Source organism: Mesoplodon bidens (assembly GCF_964165515.1).
Source record: "Mesoplodon bidens genome assembly, chromosome: 16".
Lineage (NCBI taxonomy): Eukaryota > Metazoa > Chordata > Mammalia > Artiodactyla > Ziphiidae > Mesoplodon > Mesoplodon bidens.
This window is the reverse complement of record NC_138173.1, coordinates 15,733,367-15,761,051: the sequence shown is the minus strand read 5'-3', so window position 1 is coordinate 15,761,051 and position 27,685 is coordinate 15,733,367. Positions and strand designations below refer to the sequence as shown.

Here is a 27,685-nt window from a genome sequence, read left to right as displayed (position 1 = left end):
GCCTTCCATAGTTCTGTTCTTGATGTACTATTTGTCACCATTATTATTAACCTTATCAGGCTGTGGTTTATTCTAGGATGTTCAGCAAAATGTCTGCTTCTAAGTACTTGGGGACCTGATGATAGCTCCTCTCTTCCTGTCTCCATGCTGTAGTTGTGACTTGTCTGCCTGAGTACCCTTAGTCCCAGACCAGAGAGACAGGCAGGCAGGCAGGCAGGCAGGCAGACAGACAGACAGACAGAGAGAAAAGTGTTACATTTCTTTGGGTAGAAACAAGAACTTCTTGAATTGAGTTTGTGTGTGTGTGTGTGTGTGTGTGTGTGTGTGTGTGTGTGTGTGTAAAATTTCATAATAGGTAGGCCAGTGTGGTACCTAGAGATTTTGGTTTCATATACTATTAAAAAATTTGCCCCCAATTTAGGGAATTGACATAGGATTGCCAAATTTTGAATTTTGTCAAGTCATTACATGGAAAAAAAAAAAAGCCATCTACTACCACCACCTTTTAAGAAAATAAAAGGAAAATTTAATGCCACAAAATAATAAGCTCATAATCTAATAAAGGAGAATCCTCAAATTTAATAAAACTTAGTTTTATGGAAAACAATTTTAATAGAAAATTAAAGCACTAAATTTTTTTTTTCCACTTAGGTTTAAACCTGGAAAAGGTTTGTTTTTAAGCTACACGCAGAGACACATTTTGGGAACCACTGGTAGAGCCTTATTTTGATTTGTGAGAGTTTTTTTTTTAAAGCTGTACACAAATGATTTTTTAAATCACATTTTATGGCCATATTTGTTACGTAAGTAATGAGGAAAATTAACTGGTGTAATGGCCCTTATGAAAAGCACCCGTTTCAGTATATGTTACTTAGATTCCTTTTCAATGCAGAAAGATTTTCGTTTCATTAGGACCTATAACACAAAATCAGATTTACTTACTAAATATAAATAAAACCACCAAATCAGTAAGGTTTAAATTATCAGTACCATGCAGTGTTGTCTGGCTGTGACAAGCCTGCTGTTTACAACCTGCTGAGGTCAGGTACCTTTGAGTTCAGCGTATACTACTATTGGTTGTGCGACAGTATTTCACATCTCCCCTCCCCCCCTTATTTTCCTTTCCTTGAACTTATAGAAAACTTTGTCCCTCAACACTTGATATCAAAGACATTAAAATAATACTAGTCTCTAATCCAATTGTAAGGACAAATCCAAGTACTGATATTAAGTGACAGTAAGCTGTCAGCTGTATAATGGTCATCCATATGAATTAGCAGACCCCTATGTTGAATAATTTAGATTGTCATCGGAAAGAAAATACGACATGAGAAAACTTCATGGACATTTATATGCATTCGTAGTCTTTGGAGCTCCTAGTTTGAGGGAAAATTCAGCTACAATAGCTGTTTTCCTAGCTGTCTCCCACCTTAGCTTCTAGAATCGTTGTATTTTCTTTTTTAAATGCGGTTCCTCGTGTCAGATAAAGTCCTCAATTTGTCATAGCCTTTAAGTTTTTTCCTTCACTCTCTTTTATGCTACAACATCATAGTATTTCTTCCACTTTCTTTGCTTATATGAGCACAACAAGCCAATAATTGAATAATCTTGTTAGTGAAACATTTTAGGGCAATTCGTTGGGTGAATTCGCTGGGTGAATTGATGCTTGGGGCTGTTTTTGTAGTAGCTGGCTGTTAGAAAGCACCTTCTTGATATCAGATCTGTTCTTCTGGGGAGAATGAGGAAGTGGGTGAACCAAGAAATGCAGAGGAGTGGAACCTGGCTGAAGGAACCAGGATGGAAGCAGCGGGGGCGGCAGGGGGGTGGTGTGTGGAGGGAGAATGGCGGTCTTGAGCTCACAGAGACCTAGATGCCCCTAGCAGGTCTTCCTCTTGCTTTAAACTGAGGAAATCACTTAACTTCCCTGACTTTCACCTTCCACCTCTGCAGAGTGCAGTTGATAGATGCCTATTTATGGAAAATATTAAAAGTAATGCTTGTGAAATTTGTATCAGCGTCGCTGACACCTGATATTTAACACAAGGTGGCCCTCCTTGCTGTTCTGTGTTTAGCATGTTAGACCGCTCCTCTCCAGATCTTTCAAGTTTTATGTGTATTTTGTATTGTTAGATGTTTTACCTGAAAATTCTAGATTCACAGCTAATTAACGGGCTTCTCACATACCTTTTTGGGTACATAATGCCCTTCTTTGGTGGGAAGGGGGACACCTATTTGATGATTTCCACAGCACACAGTTCAGACGTGGTGGCAAGCCCAGCGTTTTTAGGATAATATTTGTTTCTGGGTTCATAGAAATTCCATTAGTCAAAGGGAGTACTGTCATTGTCAGGAGAGGCACTAAGCTCTTTGAGCCTCAGTTTTCCATCTGTAAAACTGAGTAATTACAATAGATTATTTCCAAGCTTCTTCCAGACCTAAATTTTGAGGCAAAATTGTGCTATTGCCACAGGATTCAGTTTTCTCCATTTGTTCCTCAATGTTTTTGTCAAAACCCAGACACATAGCAAAATGAAAAATTGCATTTTAAGTTTTTTAACAAAATGGGAAACTCTTTATCGGCCCACACAATGAATCAAATTTCTGATGAAGTGTCTTTTTTGATAATATTTCTTCTGAGTGACTGTTGGAACCATAGATTGACTCTGAAATCATACAGACAGAGAGACAAATACTAACGGTACTCCAAGGATAAGCTGTCCATTTTGCTCTAAGTTGCGGTGCTTTTCTCCTAGTAGTCTAGCGCTCATTTCTGGAATACCATATTCTTTCTAGAACTCTGTAAAATATCGCTACATTTAATGATAGCACATAAAATTGGAATTTTACTCAAAGGGGAAAAACATATCTGTGGTGTAAAATTATAGCTGTAAACACATATTATACACACGTGAGCTGTTTTCAGTTTGAAAAAAAAATACCATTGTTTCGGTGCTTGCTACTTTTTTTCGTCTTTAGTGGATTAGAGCTGCCTAGTCAGAGTGATAGGAACATAGGGCCTGGAGTCAGGTGCCACTGGTTTGATGTCCAGCTCTGTCACACATTCTTTGATTTTAGACAAATTGTCTTACCTCTTCTTGTCTATAAAATGGGTATTATATAACACCTTCCTTTTAAAAAGACATTCTCCTACCCTCCTTCATACTGAGTATGGTTTTTTTGTTTTGTTTTAAAGAATACTCCCTTCATTATGTTGAAATGATGATTATCTTAATGTGGTCCTACAGTGTTGAAAGCCACGGCCTCCCTGGACGTGGTGGGAATTGACAGTGACGGTCGTTTGGGGGAGAGGCTGGTTCTCAGGGAACAAACTCAGAAGACGGGCTTTGGTGGACAGAAGGTTTGTGCTGGTCCCTGTGACGTGATTTTTGAGGGTACTGCTGGGTATTGGGGGTTAAACTATAGACAGATCATATAGTTTTAATGTTACTTCTGATTCACTTCTTTTTGTTACCCTGCAATCCTGAGGTAATATACCACCTTGTCTGTGTTGCACTTGGGGATATGAGGGGAAGCTTCTTGGCTCATTTTGTAGCAGTCAGAGTAGTCCTTGCATCATCAATTAGGGGGAAAATCCAAGGAGAAGGTGAGTTTCTGAGAGGAGTTCACAGTCTTATTCCCTCCCCCGGAGTAGATTTTTTTTCCTCTGTTGTTAATATTTGCAGGGTATATATTTTATTTTATTAAGGAAGGTAGACGTTTCCTCTCAAGCTGGTTGATTGTAAAAAAATAAATTGATAATCTGTGGGCATCTTCTACTATTCTGGTGTATACAGTAGGCTTCAGTACCTGTTCTTGTTTCACTGAGAATGATAGGGAGCATTCAAGGCAAAATGATCTACGCTATTGGGAGAAAAACAGTTAAAATTCTACTCACAGTTTTTGGGAGCCTTTTATTTTGGGGCGACTGGTTGGTTGTCTGGTTGGCATGTTCTAGTCTTGGTGGGAGTCATCCCTGAGGCTTTTATTTTTGCTGAAGGAAGATTAATTTCTGCCCAATACATTATTGTGTCTCTTCTCCCCTCTAATTCTATTCAAGATGATTATTGTGTGAATTTGGGGGCTGAGCACCGTAATTAAAGACCCAGGACTTCTGCAGGAGAGTTGTTTAAAAGGCACCAGTCCAGCCTCAGGTCATCTTCTTACTCAGAGGTGGAGGAAGCCTTACCCCTTGCTCTCAAGATGCTCACAGCCTAGAGGGGAAGAGAAATTCTAGCATAAGGTAATCATGATAGTGATCATTTGCACACACTGTGTCCAAATCCTTATTTCCTATTCACTTGTCAACACTCTAAGTTTCTCCAGTCTGCTTTACGTCTTTATCATTCTGACGAAACTCTCCTTAGGAAGGTCATGGGCAATTTCTGCTTGCGGACCCGAATAGAAACTGTGCCGTTCTCACTGCTGAGTATTGACCGGTGTTGTCCACTCTCTCCTTCTGGGAACGCCCTCTCTCAGATTCTGTGCTGCTCTCCCTCCTGTCTCTTAGGTAATTTCTTCTCATTCTCCTCCACTAATTCCTTTCCCACATAATTTTTAAAAGGAGTTCCTTAGGGTGTCTGAATTCCAGATTCCCAGCTCTTTGTCCTTTAAACCATATCTATGGATTTAAATGCTGTCTTCAGGTTAGTGACTTCAAATTTAGTATCTTTAGCCCTCTCCCACATTGGAGCCATGTATATTCAACTACATGTGAGGTGAATTTTTCTTCTAGGTCTTTCTCTGTGCAAGAATATTGCTCTTTGGAGAGTCACTGTTATTATTACTCTTTGGAGAGTTACTGTTTTATGATGCTGCATTACTATATTGGCTCTGATCGTAGTCGGTGAGAGACAAAATTGAAAGGAATGGTTGTAGGAGATGTGTGAAATTGATGTCATTATATCATACATATCAACTGTGTATGTCGACCTACCTGTAGCTTAGTTTTTAAATAGAGGATATATCCTTTTCTATATATCTATTTTAATTATGGCTTATGAATTTTTTACATTTAGTATGGATGAAAAGTTATGAAGTCATAAATTAAATCTCTACGCTTAAAATTGAGGTATAGTTGATTTACAATATTAAGTTTCATGTGTATAACAGCGATTCACAATATTTAAATATTACACTCCACTTAGAGTTATTCTAAAATATTGGCTATATTCCCTGTGCTGTACAGTATATCCTTATTTATTTTATATGTAAGTAGTTCATACTTCTGAATCCCTTACCCACCCCTTGTTTGTTTCATAGAAAGGCATTTTATTTTTTTAAAGTATTATTTATTTATTTATTTATTTATTTATTTATTTATTTATTTATAAATTTTTGGCTGCATTGGGTCTTCATTGCTGCGCGCGGGCTTTCTCTAGTTGCGGCGAGCGGGGGCTACTGTTCGTTGCGGTGCGTGGGCTTCTCATTGCGGTGGCTTCTCGTTGCAGAGCATGGGCTCTAGGTGAGCAGGCTTCAGTAGTTACAGCACGCGGGCTCAGTAGTTGCAGCACGCCTGCCCTAGAGCGTGCAGGCTTCAGTAGTTGCGGCATGCGGGCTCAGTAGTTGTGGCTCACCGGCTGTAGAGCGCAGGCTCAGTAGTTGTGGCTCACAGTTTTAGTTGCTCCGTGGCATGTGGGATCTTCCCGGACCAGGGACCGAACCCGTGTCCCTTGCATGGGCAGGCAGATTCTTAACCACTGTGCCACCAGGGAAATCCCAGGCATTTTATTTTAAACGTAGCAGTGTGTACATGTCAATCACAAACTCCCAGTCTATCCCTCCTCCCCCCACCTTCCTCCTGGTAACCATGAGCTTGTGAGTCTGTTTCTGTTTTGTAAATAAGTTCACTTGTATCATTTTTTTTAAGATTCTGCATATAAGCAATGTCATGTTTGTCTTTGTCTGTCTGGTTTACTTCACTTTGTATGATAATCTCCAGGTCCATTCATGTTGCTGCAAATGGCGTTATTTCATTATTTTTAATGGCTGAGTAATATTCCATTTTATATATGTACCACATCTTCTTTATCCGTTCGTCTGTCGATGGGCATTTAGGTTGCTCCCATGTCTTGGCTATTGTAAACAGTGCTGCAGTGAACACTGGGGTGCATGTATCCTTTCAAACCATGTTTTTCTCTGGATATATGCCCAAGTCCCTTACCCCTATCTTGCCCCTTCTCACCTTCCCTCCCCCCCCCTTGGTAACCACCAGTCTGTTCTCTATATCTGTATCTTTTTTGTTATATGTTTTATTGTTTTAGATTCCTCGTATAAAGAATTTCATTGGTTAGGAGTCATTGTCTGAACTCTTTAAACAAAGAAAGAAAACATAAGCTTGTGTGAAGTATATATCGAAGTTAATCAGTTAACTTATAAATTATTCTTCTGTAGATTAGATGTTATTTTTAGCACCATTAACTTAATAATTGGGAAAGAATTTTACCTTGCATGTGTGGTACACATTCTTTACATTATTAAAACTTTTTAAGACATTTTATATCATATAAAATATATGTTATATATATCAAATACCATGTCCTGTTCAGTAATCCGAAGTAGTTCTCATAGTTAAGTTTTGAAGGTATAGCTTTCCTCTTGATGTTATATGATTTGAAACATGCTGAGTTAAGGGTATGTTTTCTGTTCAGTTTGGGAGTTTTTGTGCTTTTAAGCAAAAAGTGGAAAAATAAATTATTGTATTAATCATACATTTGGGGTATACGCTTGTGGTGGGTATATGTTCAGATATGCTTGGCTGGGACTGTTGAAAAATCTCACGTAATTTGATCAGTACTTCCAGCTTTTTTCTTCCTTTCCCCATGTGTCCTCTTCATTTCTATCAACCTGTCTGACTGGCTTGATGACTGGGGTGATGCTGGCTAAATAACAAAGACCAATAATAGGACCTCTGTTGGAACATGGTGTATGGTGGCTGTATGGCTCCCCTTTGGCTAGTCATCTCTTTCCAGTAGCACGTGCCATGTACTATGTTGTCCATCAAAAATCAAGTTAGGGGCTTCCCTGGTGGCACGGTGGTTGAGACTGCCTGCTGATGCAGGGACACGGGTTCGTGCCCCGGTCTGGGAAGATCCCACATGCCGTGGAGCGGCTGGGCCCGTGAGCCATGGCCGCTGAGCCTGCGCGTCCGGAGCCTGTGCTCCGCAACGGGAGAGGCCACAACAGTGAGAGGCCCGTGTATCGCCAAAAAAAAAAACCCAAAAAACAAAAAATCAAGTTAGTTGTTACGGTTGGCAAATATATTTTCATTTGCTTACCCACACTGATGTTGATGACTTCCTTTAACTGGAGTGACAACTTTGAGAAAATAGTGAGGCTACATTTGAGTCAGGAAAAAATAAGATCATGATTTATTAACAGTGTCAGCCAGGGGTGAGTGACGTGGGGAATATGCTGCTCTTATTGGCACTACACCAAAAACTCAAGGAGGCGGTTTTTAGGCTGATCACATTTTGGGCCATCTTTTTCAAATCAAGTTGGCGACAGTGATAACATTATCAAATTTTCCGTAATAGCCTAGTGGGTAAGAGCACGCATGAACTCAGCAGTCAGACTCTGTGTTCAATTCCAGGCTTTGCCGCCACATCAGCTCTGTGACCTTGGACAAAGTATTTCACGTCTCAGTTAAGTTTCTGAACCTACAAAATAGTGATGAGAGTGGCAGTACCTGCCTCATAGGGTTGTTAGGGAAATTAAATGAGGTAACACGTCTCAAGCCCTCTGCCCAGAGCTCTCATGAAATAAGCATTCATTGAATGATAGCTATTGTTGTTATTCGTGGTTGTGTTAAACCAAAACAGCGAGATATGGTCCTTCCTCATCCTAGTAGTCAGAAAGTGCTCTCTTAGCTAGTATTGCAGATGTCACTTCATTTTCTTCCCGGCTTACTTTCCTTCCTCTGGCTCTGTTCATAACTATTCATGAAAAATAATAATAAAATAAAACATTGAGCACATCTCTTCCTAACCCTCTCCTGCTTTTATTTATTTTATTTCTGGCTGCATTGGGTCTTCGTTGCTGGGTGCAGTCTTTCTCTAGTTGCAGCGAGCGGGGGCTGCTCTTCACTGCGGTGCGTGGGCTTCTCATTGCGGTGGCTTCTCTTGTTGTGGAGCACAGGCTCTAGGGGAGCGGGCTTCAGTAGTTGTGGCACGTGGGCTCAGTAGTTGTGGCTCGCGGGCTCTAGAGTGCAGGCTCTGTAGTTGTGGTGCACAGGCTTAGTTGCTCCACGACATGTGGCATCTTCCCGACCAGGGCTCGAACCCGTGTCCCCTGCATTGGCAGGTGGATTCTTTTTTTTTTAATTATTAATTAATTAATTAATTAATTTTTGCTGTGTTGGGTCTTCGTTTCTGTGCGAGGGCTTTCTCTAGTTGTGGCAAGCGGGGGCCACTCTTCATCGCGGTGCGCGGTCCTCTCACTATCGCGGCCTCTCTTGTTGCGGAGCACAGGCTCCAGACTTGGAGGCTCAGTAGTGGTGGCTCACGGGCCTAGTTGCTCCGCGGCATGTGGGATCCTCCCAGGCCAGGGCTCGAACCCGTGTCCCCTGGATTAGCAGGCAGATTCTCAACCACTGTGCCACCAGGGAAGCCCCTGGCATGCGGATTCTTAACTGCTGCGCCACCAGGGAAGTCCCTCTCCTGCTTTTAAAGAAATCATCAACCTGTAGCTTTAATGCTGCCAGCAATCTTTTTATGAGTGATGTAGGCTCAATCCCGATTTCTTTCTCTCTCTCTCTTTTTTTTTTTTTTTTTTTGCCTCAAAGTAATGATGTGTAACTGGTGCTAGTTGATACTCTACTTGACAAATGCTCACACCACCATTTGCTACTAGAACTACTTTTAATCCTTAGATCCCTTTACTCACACAGTTAGCTACCACATAGGAAGAAAGAGCAGGGACGCAGAGGTACATTTTAAAAAGTAATTAAAAAATTTTAACCATTAAAATAATTGAGGTATAATTTGCATACCATAAAATGCACCCATTTTAAGTGTATTAAAAGAAGAGTTTTAGTAAATTCTTACGGTTTTGTGTGTCTCATGTTTCTTATACATCTTTCTTTAGCATCACCACAATCCAGTTTTAGAATAACTCTATCATCCCCAAATGTGTCCATTTTCGGTCAAGTCCCCACTTGTATTCCCTGACCCAGGATACCATGGATCTGTTTTCTGTCTCTGTAGTTTTGCTTTTTCTAGAAATTTCAAATAAATGGAATCATGCAGTATGCTGTCTTTGTGTCTGGCTTCTTTCTTTAGCAAAATGTTTTTTGAGACCCGTTCATGTTGTAGCATACATCAGTAATCCATTCCTTTTTATTGTTGAGTGGTATTTCATTGTATGAATGTACCACATTCTGAAAAATTCATTCTCCAATTGATAAACTTTTGAATCGTTTCCAGTTTTTGGCTATTCTGGATCTAACTGTTAGGAACGTTCAAGTACAACTCTTTGTATCGTCATCTGTCCCCAAGAGGAATGAAGACACACCTTGGTGTGAAATTGTTGGGCTATATATAATGAAAAACTTCCAAACTGTTTTCCAAAATGGCTGTACCATTGCACTTTCCCACCAGCAAAGGATGAGTTGTGAGGGTTCTAGTTTCTGCATATCCTTGGCAGCACTTTAGATATTTTATTGGATAGGCTGTGGTATTTTGTTTTGGTTTTAATTTCCATTTTCCTAATGACTAATGGTGTTCAGTACTTCTTTGTGTACATTGGATGTCTTCACATATTTTGCTCACTTAAAAAAGTTGAATTACCTGTTTTATTATTGTAAGTCCTTTATATATTCTATATACATCCTTTATTAGATAGTTATTTAGCTCTTTATATTTTCTAAATACATGTATGTTATCAGATAATTATTTTGCCAATATTTTCTTTCAGTCTGTGGCTTGTTTTGTTTTTTTTTTTTTTTGCTCTCTATTCTGTTGTTGTTTTTTTTTTTTTTTTTTTTTTTTTTTTGTGGTACGCGGGCCTCTCACTGTTGTGGCCTCTCCCACTGCGGAGCGCAGGCTCGCCCAGCCTCTCCGCGGCACGTGGGATCCTCCCGGACCGGGGCACGAACCCATGTCCCCTGCATCGGCAGGCAGACTCTCAACCACTGCGCCACCAGGGAAGCCCCTGTTGTTGTTTTTTAATACGTCTTTATTGGAGTATAATTGCTTTACAGTGTTGTGTTAGCTTGTTTTCATTTGTTAAATTATTTCTTTTGAAGAGCAGAAGTTTTAATTTTAAAGGAATTCAGTTTTGTTTTTTTCTTTTATGGTCTTAAAAAAATTTTTTTTCCTTTATGCCTTTAGGTGTCATACCTAAAATTTTTTTGCCTAATCCACAATAATTTTCTCCAAGTGCTTTCTTCCACGAGCTTTGTAGTTTTAGTTCTTACTTTTAGATGTATCATCTGTCTGTTTTATGTTAATTTTTGTACAAGGTGCAAGGTAAAGGTTGGGGTTCTTTCCCCCTCCCCCATATGTATAATCAGTTTTTGGTACCATTTATTGAAAAGACTGCCCTTTCCTCATTGAATTACCTTACCACCTTTGTTGAATATGAATTGATATAAATGTATGGGCCTGTTTTTGGACTCTGTTCTCTTCCGTTGTTTATCCTTACGCCAGTACCCTACTGCTTTGATTATTATAACTTTACTATAAAATTTGAAGTCGGGTAGTATCTTTCAGCTTTTGGTGTAGTCTTAAAGTGGTCCCCATTCAAAACTTTCCCAGCAGGCTCATTGTTTATACATCGTCTGGGTGGTTATGGGCAGATAACACTATTAAGACATCTCAGGGAAAATCAGTTTTCCTTCGGGTAGGGTAGGCCTGACATTACCTGTCACTTTATTGAGTTACCTGTCACAGCTAGCAGCATTTAGCAGGATCACACTTGCCATAATCATAATTATGTGTAATGCCTACCATGTACCAAGTGCTTTATGTAATCATCTCATTTGATACTTCCAAGGTGCTGCAAAGAGGACATCATCATCCTCATTTTATAGTTGAGCCCACAATAACATTTCCTAGGTCACACACCTAAGCAGCTGCTAGTGATGGAACAATATTAACAGCAGCAGTATTCACAAGAGAAAGCCAGGTTTTGAAACCTCACCTGTTCGATGATCTTAACCCTAGGTTCTCTCAACTGCTCCAGGCGGCCTTCTTCATGGAGAGGAGGTTTATCTTTTTAGTTTATACAGTGGAAATAGTAGTGGTAGTAAGAGAGAAGAGGACGACGTGCGTGTATCCCTGCCTTTTCTTGCAATGTTCCTGTCTTTCCTTCTGTCAGTCTGCCGCTGACGGAAGGCCCAGTGCGGTCTTCCCCTCTCCATCCCTTGAAACTCCTGAAGTAGCTTCCTGAAAGCTGTCTGGACTCGAAGATGAAAAGGGGGATGCCGGTTTATTATAGGTCGTCAGTGCCCGCACTTTTGCTTTAAATAGCTTTTTTTTTCCCTTTAGTGACTTAGAAAACATTTTATAATTCTATGTTTATAAGTATTTTGTTAATTCTTCTGGTTTAAAATGTTACACCGAGGTATCATACTGTACTGTGGAAATTATTCACATCTTCTATCTTCATGTCCATATGTATCTTACTTTAGTTTGGATTCATTAGCACTTTTTCCTCATTATATTAGCACATTCATAAAAACCTTCTGAGTGGTATAGATCAAGCAGTAATTGTTTAATATCATCATTCGTACTCACATCACAAGTTTTAACTCTTGACTGTTGCATAGTGTGATGTCCTCGAGCACATTAGTTGTTGGTAGAGAATTAGAATGGGCTTAAGTAGGCCAGCAGAGCTGGAAAGAATTGATGACCCCTGTTACGTAACAGTTTACTGCTCACCACTCACAGGCTGCCACTTGAGGAGAACCCATTTGTTTTATTTACTGCGATAACCTCTCACTTGCATACAGATTTCCTTTTGTTTTTCATGAATCATCTCTGCCTAATACCCTAGCTGCATTTCTTTACCTGTGACGGTCTCCAGATTGATGAGGTCCTGGCAAAAACCAAAATGCATTTTTTTCCCATTGCTTTCCCCTTTATGAAATCAGATGTTGCTAATGCCCTAGAAAAAATGGCAATTTGGGGTATTAAATTAACATTAGCTTTTTTCTACTATTAGGTTCTATTTATTATTCTAAAGAGTAAAGGGCACATCAGAAAGTTAATACTCTTAAGTCTGATAATGAATCAAAGTATGAATTATTACTGATTGGTGTCACCTGAAGGAAAAAAATGCAGTTGTAAAAACATTCCTTGAAGCTGATTAAATCTAGTAGTACATACTAGTTAAAATAAAGACACTACTACTAGTAGCAGTCAGGCAGTTTTTCTTAGGTCCATAATATACACAAGAGTGGTAAACATTAATCCACATAAACTATGACAGGCACATACTGGTTGTGTTCGATTACTGACTGTGCATCTTGGAAATAAATAAACTTCTTTGGTACAGTGGAAGTGATCCTTGTGTGGATCAGAGAAACTGCTGCACAGTCCTTCATGGCTAAGTTCTTTGTGCTCAAAGATACACACCCAGATGAATCTTGGTTGCCCTCATTATTGAAAATGTTCAGTTCTTCCTTTTCTTATCCACTCTTACTCATGCAAATGGTCGTATATAGCATCATTTTTTTTTTTTTTGGCCGTACCACGTGACTTGCAGGATCCTAGTTCCCTGACCCGTGGTCAAACCCGGGCCCCTGGCAGTGAGAGCAGCAAGCCCTAACTGCTGGACTGCCAGGGAATTCCCTACAGCATCATTTTTACATCATTTTACACACGATTTTTTTTTTTTAGATAAATTATTCACTTTTAAACATCTTTGTTTAAGCAATCATGACATAGGTTTTTATTTCAATAATCTCAAGCCTTTCTATTCCATATAAGCAAACTATAAATCACAGCAAATTAAGATCAGTATGTGAACTTAAGTTAATTAATTAACTTAATTAATTAACAAATGAATTAATTAACTTGTTCATTCATTCATTCAGCAAACATTTCCTGTGTACTGTGTTACTGTGGGCTGGGCATTGGGCTAGGAGTGCAGTGTGGAAATGGGTACTCAGGCGTCCTCTGCTTTTGTTCAGCTTTCAGTGCTAGTGATTAGACAGGCAGCTACTGAGAAGTGTAATAAGTATATGGTGGGCGCTCAAAATTTTTTGGGTAGACACCTCATAATTCACACTGAAATGTAACCTTATGTGTCTTATATTAGTTTGTACAAATAGAAGTAAGGCAGCAAGTCGTCTTCTCGATTTACCATGCAATTTAATGGAGAGATGTTATTAATGAGTATTATTTATATATTGGTTGTAAAAAAAATCACATCCACTCTAATGAGTCTAACAGGATTCTGCATTTTTTATTCATATTTGTTTGTTTCTTTATATTGCAGATTTCTCTTGGATTTGGCTACAAATTTATAGATCTTCTGCACTGTGTACAGGCACAGGTGAGTTTAAAAGTAAGCTTTTCTGTTGGTATATTTTGATTTTTAAGTAAAATCAAACATTTAAAATTATACTATTTATAGTTTAGCAAAACAATACATAAGTAAAATGAATATAAATTTTAAAAGTGTTGTATATTTGTCTACATTTGTTTTATTATGAAAATTCACTATGAATGTGTTGGAAATGGTATTTGGAGGTAAAATGACCGTATCTGTTTATCAGTGTTTACTGTGTGTATTTGGGAAGAGTTTACATTTACCCATTGGATGGGGTGAATTATCATTTCATAGCCTAGCAAAATGTTTGCATTTATTTTTATATGTAAATAAAAAATTGCTTGCTATAGATTTTGGCAGCAAATTTCAGTCTTATGTGGGTAGATTCAATGAGCAGACTTTTCTGGTCCAACCAGTCTCAAATAGCTTCTCAATCACTCCTTATCACACAACCCTGATTTATTTTTATCAGAATGTTTATGATCATGTGATGTATTCTTATTTTTAGTTTCCTCTACTGGAATATAAGCTCCATGAACATTGGGGCCATTTTTGTCTTGTTGAAAACAGTATCCATAACCCTTAGGATAGTGCTCATTGTATGGGAAAGACTGAATAAGCGTTTGTTACAGTAATTATTGGGTAATACATATTAAGAATTTATTTATATTCAGAGTAATTGAACTCTGCATCTGTAAATACAAAATAGAAATAGCTCCTTATACTTATTTCTAAATATGAAATTAATCTATATCAGATACTTTGAGTATATCGCTCATAAATGTTCAGAGAAATTAACTGTGTTACATATTTTATGTACTCAAGTATGATTAATCAGGGTAGAATTCAGAGGATAATGCTTCCAATTTTGTATTTAATTTTGTCACCGCCCTAGTAGGGTCTTAGGATCAAGTGACGGGTAAACCTGAAGCACAAGTGGGAGCTTCTCACCTCCTTACTCCGTCATGCTACTGTGTTGGAAATGTTTTGTGTTATCTTTATGGAGAGCAAAGTATCAACATATTTGACATTAGTTGTCCAGTTTTAATCTCTGAAAGCCAAATAAGTTAAAAATTTCCCACTACCTGTCACTTCATACCAAATGTAATTTACTTAGGTTATTTTATTTTTGTAGATTGGGGGAAATTTTTGGTCATTTTTCTGCCCTCTGTATTGAGGTTTGGATTCATTATCGAAGGAACCACCCATTTCCTTGTGTCTTTGGCAGTTTTCTTTAAGTGTTCCAGGATGTTAGTCGCTACTGTTGGGTTCTTGTCTTTTGTTTTTCGTATGTGTTGTTTTTTGATCTGTTTCACCTTCTTCAGGCATTGGTCTCTCCTTCTGCTATCATGGTTTTTCATTTATAAAAAGAACTAAGTCTGAACTTTAGGCTTTTTTTTTTTTTTTTAAGTAAAATTTTAGGAGTTACACAGCCATTTCTTATTCACATCTAATTTACAAGTGCAATTTGCAGAGACTCCTTCCATAACACTAATAACAGCAGCTACTGCTTATTGCTCCCTCACTGTGAGCCACACATTATATAAGTGCTTTTCATTATCTTCAGAATAACAGATAAGGAAATTGAAGCTGAGAGAGGTTAAGTGACTTTCCCAAGGTCATATCAAGTAAGTGGCAGTTTGCCACTCTGAAGACTTTGATCTTAACCCCTGAGCTCCATTTTCTGCCTAAATAGCCCTGCATACGAGCATATTTGTGGCAATAAATGTAGTATAGGAAAATCATATTCATATTTGAGGACTTAAAAATTAATTTTAAAATCAAAGATTATTTTGCTTATATTTCATTAGTAGGTCTTAACTTCTAACCTTTATTTCAAACTGAAACATGCTGACTCATTTGAAATTTAATGATGACCTAAACAATTTAAAGTTCTACCTTGGCACTTTAATTTCATACTCACTTCTGGGGGCAGGTACATGGCAGACAGCCATTTGGATTCCTTTTTTTGTTACAAACATGGTATGCTATGAATCAGCATTCCTTCTCCCTTGCAATATTAGAAACTTCAGGTTATGAGTGGCATCTGTGGTTTGCTGGATGAATCACTTTTCCTACAGAGAACAGGTTGTGTGAAATATTGTGACTATAGAATTACTTAGAACCCTTATCTTGGAAGGTGTAATAATTTATGTCTCTGTGGGAAATATTTTAATTATTTAAGAAACGAAGTGACATAGCTTTGAGGTAAAGCAGGGTTGGTTCAAATGTAATTTCAGCTTTCCTTGTTTAGTTTATTTTCAAGGCTGAGTAGGAGATGTTATATAGAAATATTTTGAATCTTAAATGTACAATATTGTGGACAAAATGTTCTTGAAGGCAGTGTTGTTGAATATAGCTTAAAATTTTGATTTGAAAACATGATTAAGTATGCTTCGTCACACTTTCCTAGGGATTATATCTGTGAGTGTCAATGCAAATTCCAGGTTTGAGTATAGGGAAATGGAATTCTGTAGTTTGAATTTAAAAAGACAAAATTTATTTAACAGACTGAACTGTGCTTCCTAATCTATAGCTATATCAGTGTTTCCATTGCGGTCTCACATTTTAAGCATTTTTAAAGTTGGCCAATAAAATTTTCTCAGAATTGATAGTCAAAACAGGAGCAAGTGTTAGATAAATCTATTTGACAGTGTAGCCTTGAAATGTAATTTTCCCTTTGCCATGGAAACCTGAACTCACTGTGGATTCATATATATTTTGGATTTATTTATAAGTACATTTTCTCTATGTTAGAGGTATCTGGGGTGAGAGGACAGGGTGACATGGGTGAGTGAAGAATTGTTCACACATACTAGGTAGAGCTCAACTCTTCAATACGAACATGTAGAGAGGGTTCTCCAAAGTACAATAAAGCATCGTATACTTCTTGTGATACTAATACATTTTGTTGTTAAATACTAAACATTATATTAAACGTATCAAGACATAAAAGAAGTTATGTCCATATTGGATATGGCATGGTTGAAAGTACATTTCAAATGAATATTTGTTGGATTTTGAATTCCCTCTTTGTTCATAGATGTGAGAAGATTTGTGATTAGGTGTCTGATTTAACTGAGAGTGTATAAATTCCCATGAAGACGGGCAGCTTGATTGGAGCTAAAATCTGAGATTTTGAGCAGTGTCCCCTGAAAATCAGTATTATTCTAAACAAAATTTAGTAGATTTAACTATATCTCTTGTGCTTTAGGCAGAAATCTGCCGGCATTTAATTGTGTTGCTATTTTTGTGCCATTTCCTTCAGATGTCAGCATGGTAGGCACTGTGATTGGGAAAATAAACACTTTGACAGTTGACAGAATGCCCTCAGTCATTTAGCTATTCAGATGAGGATCCTAATCCCAGCCCCCCTGGATGGAGGCCTCTGTTCCTTGTATGTAGAATGGACTCTGCTGAACTCAGGACAAAACCGGCTTACTGGTGGGTTGAAATCATCTTCCAGTGGGTGTTATTAATACCAGGCCACAGTTGGAAACTGTATGACAGGCCAGTTTTTAAAGCATTTTTACGCTTCCAGTTTCCTCTTTTTATGCACACATTCATGTAAACAGATTGGCTTAGTTTTCCCCATAAACTACATTCATTCAGCACCATTAACTCTCCTTTCTCTCTTCCCTCTTTTCCTTTACCCATCCTCCTTCCTTTTGACTCTCTGTTCGTTCAGAATATTAATTATTTATTTCGTATTAGTCTGTGCTGAGTGCTATGGGAAATATAAAGAATAACTACCAAAGATTGTTAAACTGGAAAAGGAGTATCTATGCAAATTTAACGCCATATTTCCTTGCTCGTTCTTTTTACGTTGAATTTTGGTGTTCTGATTTTTCTCTTAAAGAAAAAACTGAGCCTTGTTTTCTGAATTATATGTCTGTTTCTACTGAAAGCCTTAATCTATCCATGGGAGTAGCGGTCAAAGCAACAGCAACAGCAACAAAAGCCGTCCCTCCTAAGCAAATGTTTTGTTCGCATGGCGTTACCTGCGCTTTCAAAGTGTGCTCCTGGGCAGGTACACACCTCGTGAGGTAGGTGTGTTGTTGGGACAGGTGAGGTTGAGACAGTCCCAGAGTCCAGGCAGTCTCCACGTAGAACAGCGGCACTGCGATTTCCACAGGCACAGCCAGGCCAAGTGATGTAAGCGTAGCGCGTTGCTGAAAGATTTACCAGAAATACGGCAGAACCTGGTTTCTCTGGCTCATCCAAATGCTAGAATTGCAAGATTTAGAATTATAGCAATTTTCAAGCATCATTTTTTTAGAAAATTCATAAGGATGTTTCTTGGATCGTAAATTGGGATTCAGTGTAGGGAGATTTCACTGTGAGAGCACTTGTTTTTTTAATTGAAAAATTCTAAGTGTGACTCCTATCAGCATCGCTGGTATTCTTTGGAAATAATTATAATTAAGAATATTGCCAGCCTGTACCTTGTGTAGATCTTTCGAGTTAGCATGTCTTAGAGGAAGTAGCACTGGAGCCAGAATCTTCTGAGAAACAAGTGGACTCTGGTTTCTCAGCTGTGCTCTTCTGTGCTGTAGTACAGGTGTGTGCGTGCCCAGGAGTGGGGAGAAGGGGCTGCAGATTGTTAATAAAACGTACATTCTCCTGCCTTGTTTTTTGTTGTTGTTATTGGCCTTTAGATTTCATTTCAAACTTGTATATCCTACTTACCTGGATAGTAGAGTTGTTAGCTTTAGGGAGAAGGTGTGTGATAAGCAGAATTTCCTATTTGTGCCACCATAGTAACAAATACACGGCATTTGATTTGGGGTCAGTTATTAGGTGTCTTAGCTATGCCCTTCGTTTTCATTTTGGAAGAAAGTGACAGATACATGTTATTTTCTAGACAGGTGTTGAATTTGAGTCAGCTGACCTTGCCAGAATTTCCTTTAAAGAGACAATAGTGAATAAAATCAGGCTGCTTTCATTAAACACCTCATAGTTTTTTGTTGTTGTTGTGATGGTTTTTTTTGTTTTTTTGTTTTTTTGTTTTTTTTGCGGTATGCGGGCCTCTCACTGCTGTGGCCTCTCCCATTGCGGAGCACAGGCTCCGGACGCGCAGGCTCAGCGGCCATGGCTCACGGGCCCAGCCGCTCCGCGGCATGTGGGATCTTCCCAGACCGGGGCACGAACCCGTGTCCCCTGCATGGGCAGGCGGACTCTCAACCACTGCGCCACCAGGGAAGCCCTCATAGTTTATTTCTGAAGCACAGAGCATTTATGTCATTCTCCACTGTTCATAACATCTAGATGTAAGGGATAAATTAAACATTTATTTATAAAATTATCCATATCTATAAAATTAATTACATTTCCTCCTTCCCTCCCTCCCTCCCTCCTTTCCTTCCTCCCTCCCTCCCTTTCTTTTCTTCTTTTCTGTGATTCTTTGCCATTAAGATATAGAGATTTCCACTGAGACTTCTCTTGCTAGCTTGAGACTCAGAAAAATAAGACATAACCAGAGAATTTAACAGTAAATGTTGCAACTTGTGATTTTAACCTAATTCCATGCATTAGGTTGTCTAAGCCTTGTTTGCTACTTCATGAATGATTCATGGGTGTCTACAATCAGTGGAAATATATTTTTTGTTCTAGTCACAGCTACACTTCTCCCTTCCCATCCAAAAAGAGCCAAGAGAGAGGAAGAAATATATAGCATTTAATAATGGCTAAATAGGAATTTAACCATATTCTAGAGATGTATGTATTCCAATTTTGGAGGATCTCTTAAGTGCATGTCTCCATGCAAGTTTGAGACTGTGGTGCCATAGTCTGTAGACTTGTTTGCCTTCACCACTTTTGGAAGTATTCAAAAATATTGAATTAATTTAGAATGGATTAATTTGAAGACTTTGCTTTCTTTAAACCACAGTTTTGACCTTTCTGGTGCCAGTTACATGAATTTCGTAAGCAGAAATCATACATTTAAAATTTTGTGGTCTCCACCTGAAGGACCGGAGGTCTGTTCGCTGTCAGTGTCACAGAATTGGAGCCCAGTTTTTACTGTACCTCCTTGAGAAGAGAAGAGGACTGAAAAAGCAGGAGTGTGATGAGCTGGGGTAAACTTCAGCAGACAGATGAGTGCGGGAGCTTATAAAAGACCTGCCAGTGCCTTCTATGAATACTGAGACTTGGAAGTCTTTACCTAAACTATAAGAGAATACCTTTGAAGAAACAACTGTGTCATAATTGTTGAATTGGTAGCTTAAGTTAGAATAGAGAAAGCCGGGGCCGTAGGAAACAGTTTATTTCGCAGTTTCTTTCAGTTCTTTGTCACTAAGAAGACGATTTGATCTAGATTTCTAATTCTGCCTTTGATGTGGCGGTTTTATTACAGTCCAGAAAATAAACTGTTTCCTAGGTTATAAGATAGAGTGTGAAAATAGAAGATAGTTTTGAACTAATGTATTTTGAAAACTACTTGGTGGTTACTTATGCTCTTATATTTGAATGGAATGGAAATGGAAAATTCCTTTGACTTAAAACATCTGCTAGACAAATTAGGTTGGTTTTATGAGTTTTATTTATATACAGTAGTAGACTTTGTTTTATTAACCCAGTGGGATCTTGATTTTCGATTTTCTTTGAAGCCAGATGCTTTGGAGCATTAACATTTTTCTCTAATGTAGAAGTTAGATGTTTATTGTTGATGCTGCTTCAAAATATTCCCAACGTTTCATAAAATCTTTATGGTCTAACAGGTAAGTTATTACTTCTTTGAACTCGTTCACTGACATATTTATATTGTATGTCAAGATCTGGTTCAAACTTTCTCTTTAAAGTGTCTTTTGAAAACATAAAATCTTAGCCTTTGTAACATAGTGCTGTTACCTTTTTTTTTTTTTTTTTTTTTTGTGGTATTCAGGCCTCTCACTGTTGTGGCCTCTCCCGTTGCGGAGCACAGGCTCCGGATGCGCAGGCTCAGCGGCCATGGCTCACGGGCCCAGCCGCTCCGCGGCATATGGGATCTTCCCGGACCGGGGCACGAACCCGTGTCCCCTGCATCGGCAGGCGGACTCTCAACCACTGCGCCACCAGCGAAGCCCAGTGCTGTTATCTTTTAAATGTATTTTGATTTTAGCATATCTTAAATGCCAGTGCCTATTGCTTTAAACCATAATGTGTGCTCACTATATTTATGTTTCCCATCTTTTAATTTTTTTCCTCCGAAACCTTTCTTCTTTCACAGCACAGTGGCTGTCATCAAAGCCGTTTAGCCCCAGAGCCAAATGCTGCCTGCAGCGCTAGCAGCAGTCCCCACGGATATTCGAGGTGGCTGTCCTCGAGTCCTGAGGGGCCCAGGAATGCCACACCAAGGAGCTTACTTACTTCTTGACCGTTCCTGACCCTAGGGATAGAAAATAAGAGGCATTTACGTATTATCTGTTTATTCCTATAAATTTGATATCTTTGGCTTATAGTATTTCTACTTCAGTGCTTTTTTATTGTCATCATTACTTTTCCTGAGGTCTCTGTTGATTAAGGGTCCTGTTTCCTACTAAATTTCAAGTGCTGATTATGAAAATAATATACCTGATCATTTGTTTATATACTACAATGAGGTTTCATGAGGTAAAGTTTTCACAGTGTTTTGAAGTAGAGAGAAATGTAGGTTACCGTGAGGTAGAGAGAAAAGGAAAAACAAACATTTACTATTACTTTTGGCAAGACATGGTTCTTGGCCTTTACATGTTTTGTATCCATTTAAACTCTGGATAAATTCTTTGTGTCAGGAATTGAAGTATGTTTTGATCATGTCTAAATTCTCTTTGATTGAAGTCAAGACTAAACCACTTTTTATTTTCAAAGCATTTAAATTTTATATCCTGGGCCGTAATGTCTGTAGTGAAACAGAACTTTGTGTCTTTCAACTCATCTGCTTTTAATTGAATCTTGTAACAATTGCAAAGACATTTTGTGCCACCTTCTATATTAGTTGAGGAAAATGATTCTTATCTCAGAAAAGGAAACTTGATTAACTGATCCCATCAGATACTACAGAATGAATTTTGTCAGAAGTGCTCAAAAGATGAGAATCAGGAATATGAAGGAAATTGAGTTAGACTCATCCTACGTCATTAATATTTTTTTCATTATATAGAACATGTCAGTGTTTCTTTTTTTTTCATTTTTTGTTCATAGAACATTTTTAACGTTACTGCTGCCCATATATGGGCATGTAGCTTTTCCGTGTCAGTGTGTCATTAGATATATAAATTTGTTTTATTTAAAAGAACATTACTATATTACCAAAGACTGATAATTATGAGGGGACCCCAAACAGGTAGAAAGTAGGACATGAACACAAATTAAGGCTTAAATGTTTAAGTCATCTATTTAATTGAATGTACAGTTTACTTATATTTGATTAGATGTCATAGTTATAAGCCAGTCAGCAATGTGGGTTTCAGTACAGAGACATAAATGTGGAACCAAGTATTATCAACACAGATCCTGTTTTAATCCTAGTACTAATGTAATAGGAAGTTCTTGGAACTGAAAGATCGTTTATAATTGCTAGTGTACATATTCTTCTTATCATGTGCCAGGTAGTGTTCTAAGCTCTTCCCATAATGATCCACATAACCCTCAGATGAAGCCTAGTAAGTAGCTGCCATTATGATCTCACTTTAGAGATGGGGAAAGAAGCCACTGAGAAGTCCAGTGACTTACCCATTGATGTGCACCTGGTTTAACTAGCTAGTTAGAGGCAGAATTGGAAATCAAACCCAGTCTGTCATTGGTAGTCTTTTGCCTGTGAACATTTGTTCTCTTAAAAAATAAAGAACAAATAAACGGACCAATCATACAACAAAAAGAGATAGTAATTTCAAAATAAAGTTTCGAGCTAACCTTCTGAGTATGGGAAAGAATATGACAAGGCTTAGCGTTGTACGTGCTGTCCCCTTCCTCCCACTGAGGGTCTGCAGGCCCACAAAGTTGCTAAATTGTATACTATATCAGAAATGATTATCTGACATTAATTAATAAAGGGAAATGCAGGTCACAGAAATTATGTTAAGCTGTTCTTTGAAGCTGGCTTCAAATGAGTTTACACAGATAATTCATTCAGTGGGATTTGGATTTAGATGTTTTATTAACATGGGTTATTCTGTTTTAATGGATGGGGAAAGGGCTACCTCACTTTCTTTTACATGTTCTTCTCTTTAAAAATAACCTTAGGGCTTCCCTGGTGGCGCAGTGGTTGAGAGTCCGCCTGCCAATGCAGGGGACACGGGTTCGTGCCCCGGTCTGGGAAGATCCCACATGCCGCGGAGCGGCTGGGCCCGTGAGCCATGGCCGCTGAGCCTGCGCGTCCGGAGCCTGTGCTCCGCAACGGGAGAGGCCACAACAGTGAGAGGCCCACTTACCGCAAAAAAAAAAAAAAAAAAAAGGAAATCCTATGATCTTTTCACACAAAGAGAAGATGTTCCATTCAAAACCAAATTTCAGTTGTTATTTAGAAAAAATTATATTTCTAAGAGTGACTAGAGAATTCTTTCAATTACTTTACCAAAAGCTTAATTTATATTGAAGAACAGTTTCTATTTCATGTTGACTGTATTATATTTTAGATAATCATGATCTAAATGAACAGATGTGGCATTTACATTTTATAAAATGTCTAAAAATTAGGCTACCCTCCCTCTCAGATTTCTCCCAGTTTTTTTTTACACAGGTTCCCAGTAGGATCTGTGCTTAGTGTTTTTAGGTGCTTATGAGTTTTTGTGATATAATTAACAGTATTCACCATGAACACAGAAAGAAGTTTTAATTACTTACCACCTCAAATTTACTTTATTCACAACTGCCAGTTTCCTTTTTCTCTTTTCTTTTCAAGCTGTTTTTTAAGCAAATACAAAATAATTTAATTAATACTTTGACATATGGTTTCAGTGTTTTAATAATTCATGCTGTTTCTTAAAGCACTGATTAAATCTCCCCTTAAAATTTTTATTCTGAGTCTTTATTCTATTGTAACTCATAGTTATTAGTAGTCTCTTAAAATTTTTTCTTCATATACCCTCTAGTAACGACTTGACCACATCTTTTAAAAATAAAATGTAGAAATATTTTTATAGATCAGAATATAAAGGAATTTTAAGAAGGAATCTTTTCTTGCATACCTACATTTATATATATATTAATATACCTTATACCTTAATATATATATTATTTCATCAAATTCTTACTACTGTCGACTTGGTGAGAGAATTTATCTGCATTTTATCCGCGAAATCACTGAGGCTCATGGAGATTACTCAGCGCCATATAGGGAGGCAGGTAGCTCCAGACCTCGAAGCTGGGACTTTATATTCCCCACTCTGTCCTCTTTCACATGTAGCATAGCCACCTCTAGTGATGCAAATGGAACTTCCTGATTAGGTGAAGCTCTGGTTTGTTTTTTTTTTTTTTTTTTTTTGATAGGGGAAAGTTTTTTTTTTTTACTTTTTAGTTTATATTGGAGTGTAGCCGATTAACAATGTTGTGATAGTTTCAGATGCACAGCAAAGGGACTCGGCTATACATATGCATGTACCCATTCTCCCCCAAACTCCCCTCCCATCCAGGCTGCCACATAACATTGAGCAGAGTCCCCTGTGCTATACAGTAGGTCCACTGGTTATCCATTTTTTTTTAAGTTTATTTATTCATTTTTTAAATTAGTTTCTGCTTTATAACAAAGTGAATCAGTCATACATATACATCTGTTCCCACATCCCTTCCCTCATGCATCTCCCTCCCTCCCGAGCTATTTGTAATGAGGTGGATAGACCTAGAGTCTGTCATACAGAGTGAAGTTAGTCAGAAAGAGAAAGACAAATACCGTATGCTAACACATATATACGGAATTTAAAAAAAAAAAGTCATGAAGGACCTAGGGGCAAAACGGGAATAAAGACACAGACCTACTTGAGAATGGACTTGAGGATATGGGGAGGGGGAAGGGTAAGCTGTGACAAAGCGAAAGAGAGGCATGGACGTGTATACACTACCAAACGTAAGGTAGATAGATAGTGGGAAGCAGCCGCAGAGCACAGGGAGATCAGCTCGGTGCTTTGTGACCGCCTGGAGGGGTGGGATGGGGAGGGTGGGAGGGAGGGAGATGCATCTGGTTTGTTTTTTATTCCCCCGCTGACCGACGGTCTTTTCCAGTTTGGTCTATAATCATTTTGGAGCACAGTGTTATTGTGCACAGAGTAAAGTAGGAATGTTTCAGGTGTACAGAAGCGATATATATAGTCTTTGTTCCACCTACATCTTTTATGTGGGAAGAGAAGTGGAAAACAAACATTAAGTTACATAAATGGGATTACAAAGCAATGTAACAACAAATGTAAAATAAGGTATTGTAGCAGGTGCACAGTGTGGGAAAGTAAGGGACACTGGGCCCATCGCTGTCCCTCTCTTGGTACTCTTGACCTTGTGGTTATCTTGCTGTGACATTTACAACCCTCCTGTGTATTCTGGATCATTACAACAGGAGTAGCTAGAAATGAAACAGATACAGGATATCTTTTGTTGATGGGACTCAATTGCCGCAAAGACAGAAAAATAACTGCTAGTTACAATCTTAGCTGAAAGTGTCCTGAGAATGCGGGTGGCTACCACGTTCCAGGCCTAACCCAACTAGATTGTAAATTTCCCTGCTCTAGATGATTGGGAGGAAGCCATAACACTTGGGTTTATACAAAGTACTGAGTAAATTCTTAGGTTTTAATTTATCTATTAGAGTTTAATAAATTATATCTGATGTATTGTCTAACTGAAGAATACCTCTTGTTGAAGAGGTATAAAAGGTATAAAAATGCTTAATGGTTAATGCTTTAATATAAGGATATTATGTCCTTTTTACAAGTAGTCAGTTGCAGGTACCTTGGACAGAGAGAACAGAGAAGGTCCAGTGTTACAGCAGTAAAGCCTACCTTGAGGGCCCTTTATTCTTAATACCAACTTGGGTCTAATGTATTCTTCCTGTTCAGATTCCACCTGCTTACCTCCCTAAGACATCTGTTTCTTTTTCTTTCAGTTTTGTTGTATTGAGATTATTCACATAAAGCGCTTAGAACAATGCCTAGCACTTAGAACATTGTATTTAAAAGTTAGCTTTGATCTTCCTCCTTTTCCTCCCTCTCCTCATCATCTGCTTCTCTTCCTCATCTCTCTGATTCCTGTTCCTAGTCTAGGTTGAGTTACATTTCTGAAAATTTCAGATCATCATCTCAATAGCAGTTCCCAGCTGAGCTCTACCTATTGTCCAGGCCATAGACTCTATCCTTTCTATCTTTTTTTCCCTGCTGATGTTTCTTGTCTATTTTAAGCCTTAAGAGTCTTAACTCATACTGCCATAGGGTAGAGGCAAGGCTCTTTCCTGAGTAACAGCCCAATAATCAGTTGAAATCATCTTTAATATTTAAGATACACACACACATACACACACACATTCATACATACATACAGTCACTTAGGAAACGGTACTCACAAGTTAACCACAAATGATCTGATCAGGCATTTGGTAACAGACAAAATGGAGATGGGATAGGGTGGCCCAGGGAGTAGACGTCCCTCCCCATTATGTTCTTTCCTTTCCAGCCTTCTAAGAAGAAATAAATATGATGAGGGCCAGAAACCTTTAAAAAATGATGCATCGACACCTGAAAAATCTATTTCCTAGGATTTCTCCCTCTTGAAAATCATTGAGTATTTCTGCTAAATTTTCTCTTCATATATGTTTCCTTTGTGATTACTTCTTCACCTACTCTGCTTACATCCTGTCAAGCCTCCTCTAGGGGGAGAAGAAAGAAAAGAAAGAGAAAGAGGAGGCATTTATTCTTAAAATTTGCTCCCAACTAGGGCTTTGTACAAGTTGTTACTTGGGAGCACAGTCTAGAGATTCTGAGGATGAAAAGCACAAAAAGAGGTTTGAACAGTGATTAAGCACGTTACCTTTAGACTCTAGCAAATAATCATTTGCTCAGCCTCTCATCACATTTCTGGCGTACATTACGGTTGTCAAGAGGTGTTGCCATTGTTGGCAGTCATCTACTAAGGAGATGAGAGAGTGATTTTTTTTAAAAAGGGGGGGCTGCCTGTCACTCATTTATTCCAGGGGAGTCCTTTTTGAACATTCATATTTCTAAATTTGTTAGAGTAGGCTTGGGAGAAAGAGAAAGAAAAATCACTCAAAATATCACCAAATTAAACGAATATTATGCTTTGACATAATATCAGGAAATGTCATTTTAGCAGTGTTGTCTTTAATTTTGAATGTTTGCCAGGTAGACCACATAAAGACTTTTTTTTTGGCTGCTTTGGGTCTTCATTGCTGCACACAGGCTTTCTCTAGTTGCTGCAAACGCGAGCTACTCTTCATTGCAGTGCATGGGCTTCTCGTTGCAGTGGCTTCTTTTTTTGTGGAGCACGGGATCTAGGCACGCGGGCTCAGTAGTTGTGTCACGTGGGCTCAGTAGTTGTGGCTCGTGGGCTCTAGAGCTCAGGCTCAGTAGTTGTGGCGCACGGGCTTAGTTGCTCCGCGGCATGTGGGATCTTCCCGGACCAGGGCTCGAACCTGTGTCCACTGCATTGGCAGGTGGATTCTTAACCACTGCGCCATCAGGGAAGTCCCCACATAAAGACTTTTAATGCTTTTTTTTTTACTGACTGCTCTAGCAGTTGCTACAGCAGATAAAAAGTTAAGCCTCAGTCCTCAGATCTGTGTCTTACTTCAGAAAAGGCACAAGTAAAACCAACATGCGCAGGAGCCTGCGGGCAGCTCCCAGGGGTGGTCCCAGCCTGGTGGCTGTGAGACCTTGGGCATGTTGTTTCTTTTTCCTGGACTCAGTGTGTCAGAATCTGGAAGATTACAAAGAGAAATCCATTGTGACCCTGCAGTTAATCCAAAAAAAAAAAAAACGTGATGACCATTTAAAATGCACATCATTTGGGTGTTACAGATGCTTTGGGGGTAGAGGAAAAGAGATGCAGTAGTTTGAGTGGCGTATCCCTGAAACAGCGACTCTGATACTTGACATAAATTCCCCAGTAGTTTTCTGACCTTCGCCTAGAACATCTGTGGAAGCCTTTTCTCAACTTCATGGATGATCTAGGTTAGTAAGTTCACAGTTGGCATTGAGACACAGAACGTGTTCACTGGAGGAGGAACTGGTTGATCTGG

The 27,685-nt window shown here is 38.6% G+C and overlaps 1 protein-coding gene across 15 annotated transcripts in view; it reads left to right on the top strand.

Annotated features, from left to right (window-relative positions):
- The window catches only part of NCOA2 (nuclear receptor coactivator 2), a 277,145-nt gene that overhangs the window by 88,899 nt on the left and 160,561 nt on the right, over nt 1–27,685 (top strand). For 14 of the 15 annotated variants that reach the window (XM_081258053.1, XM_081258052.1, XM_081258047.1 and 11 more), the window contains one exon: nt 13,438–13,494. The exons of the other annotated variant lie outside the window; for it this stretch is intronic. The gene's annotated coding sequence lies outside the window, so the exon portion shown is untranslated. The remainder of the gene's footprint in view (nt 1–13,437; nt 13,495–27,685) is intronic. 15 annotated transcript variants of the gene reach the window in all.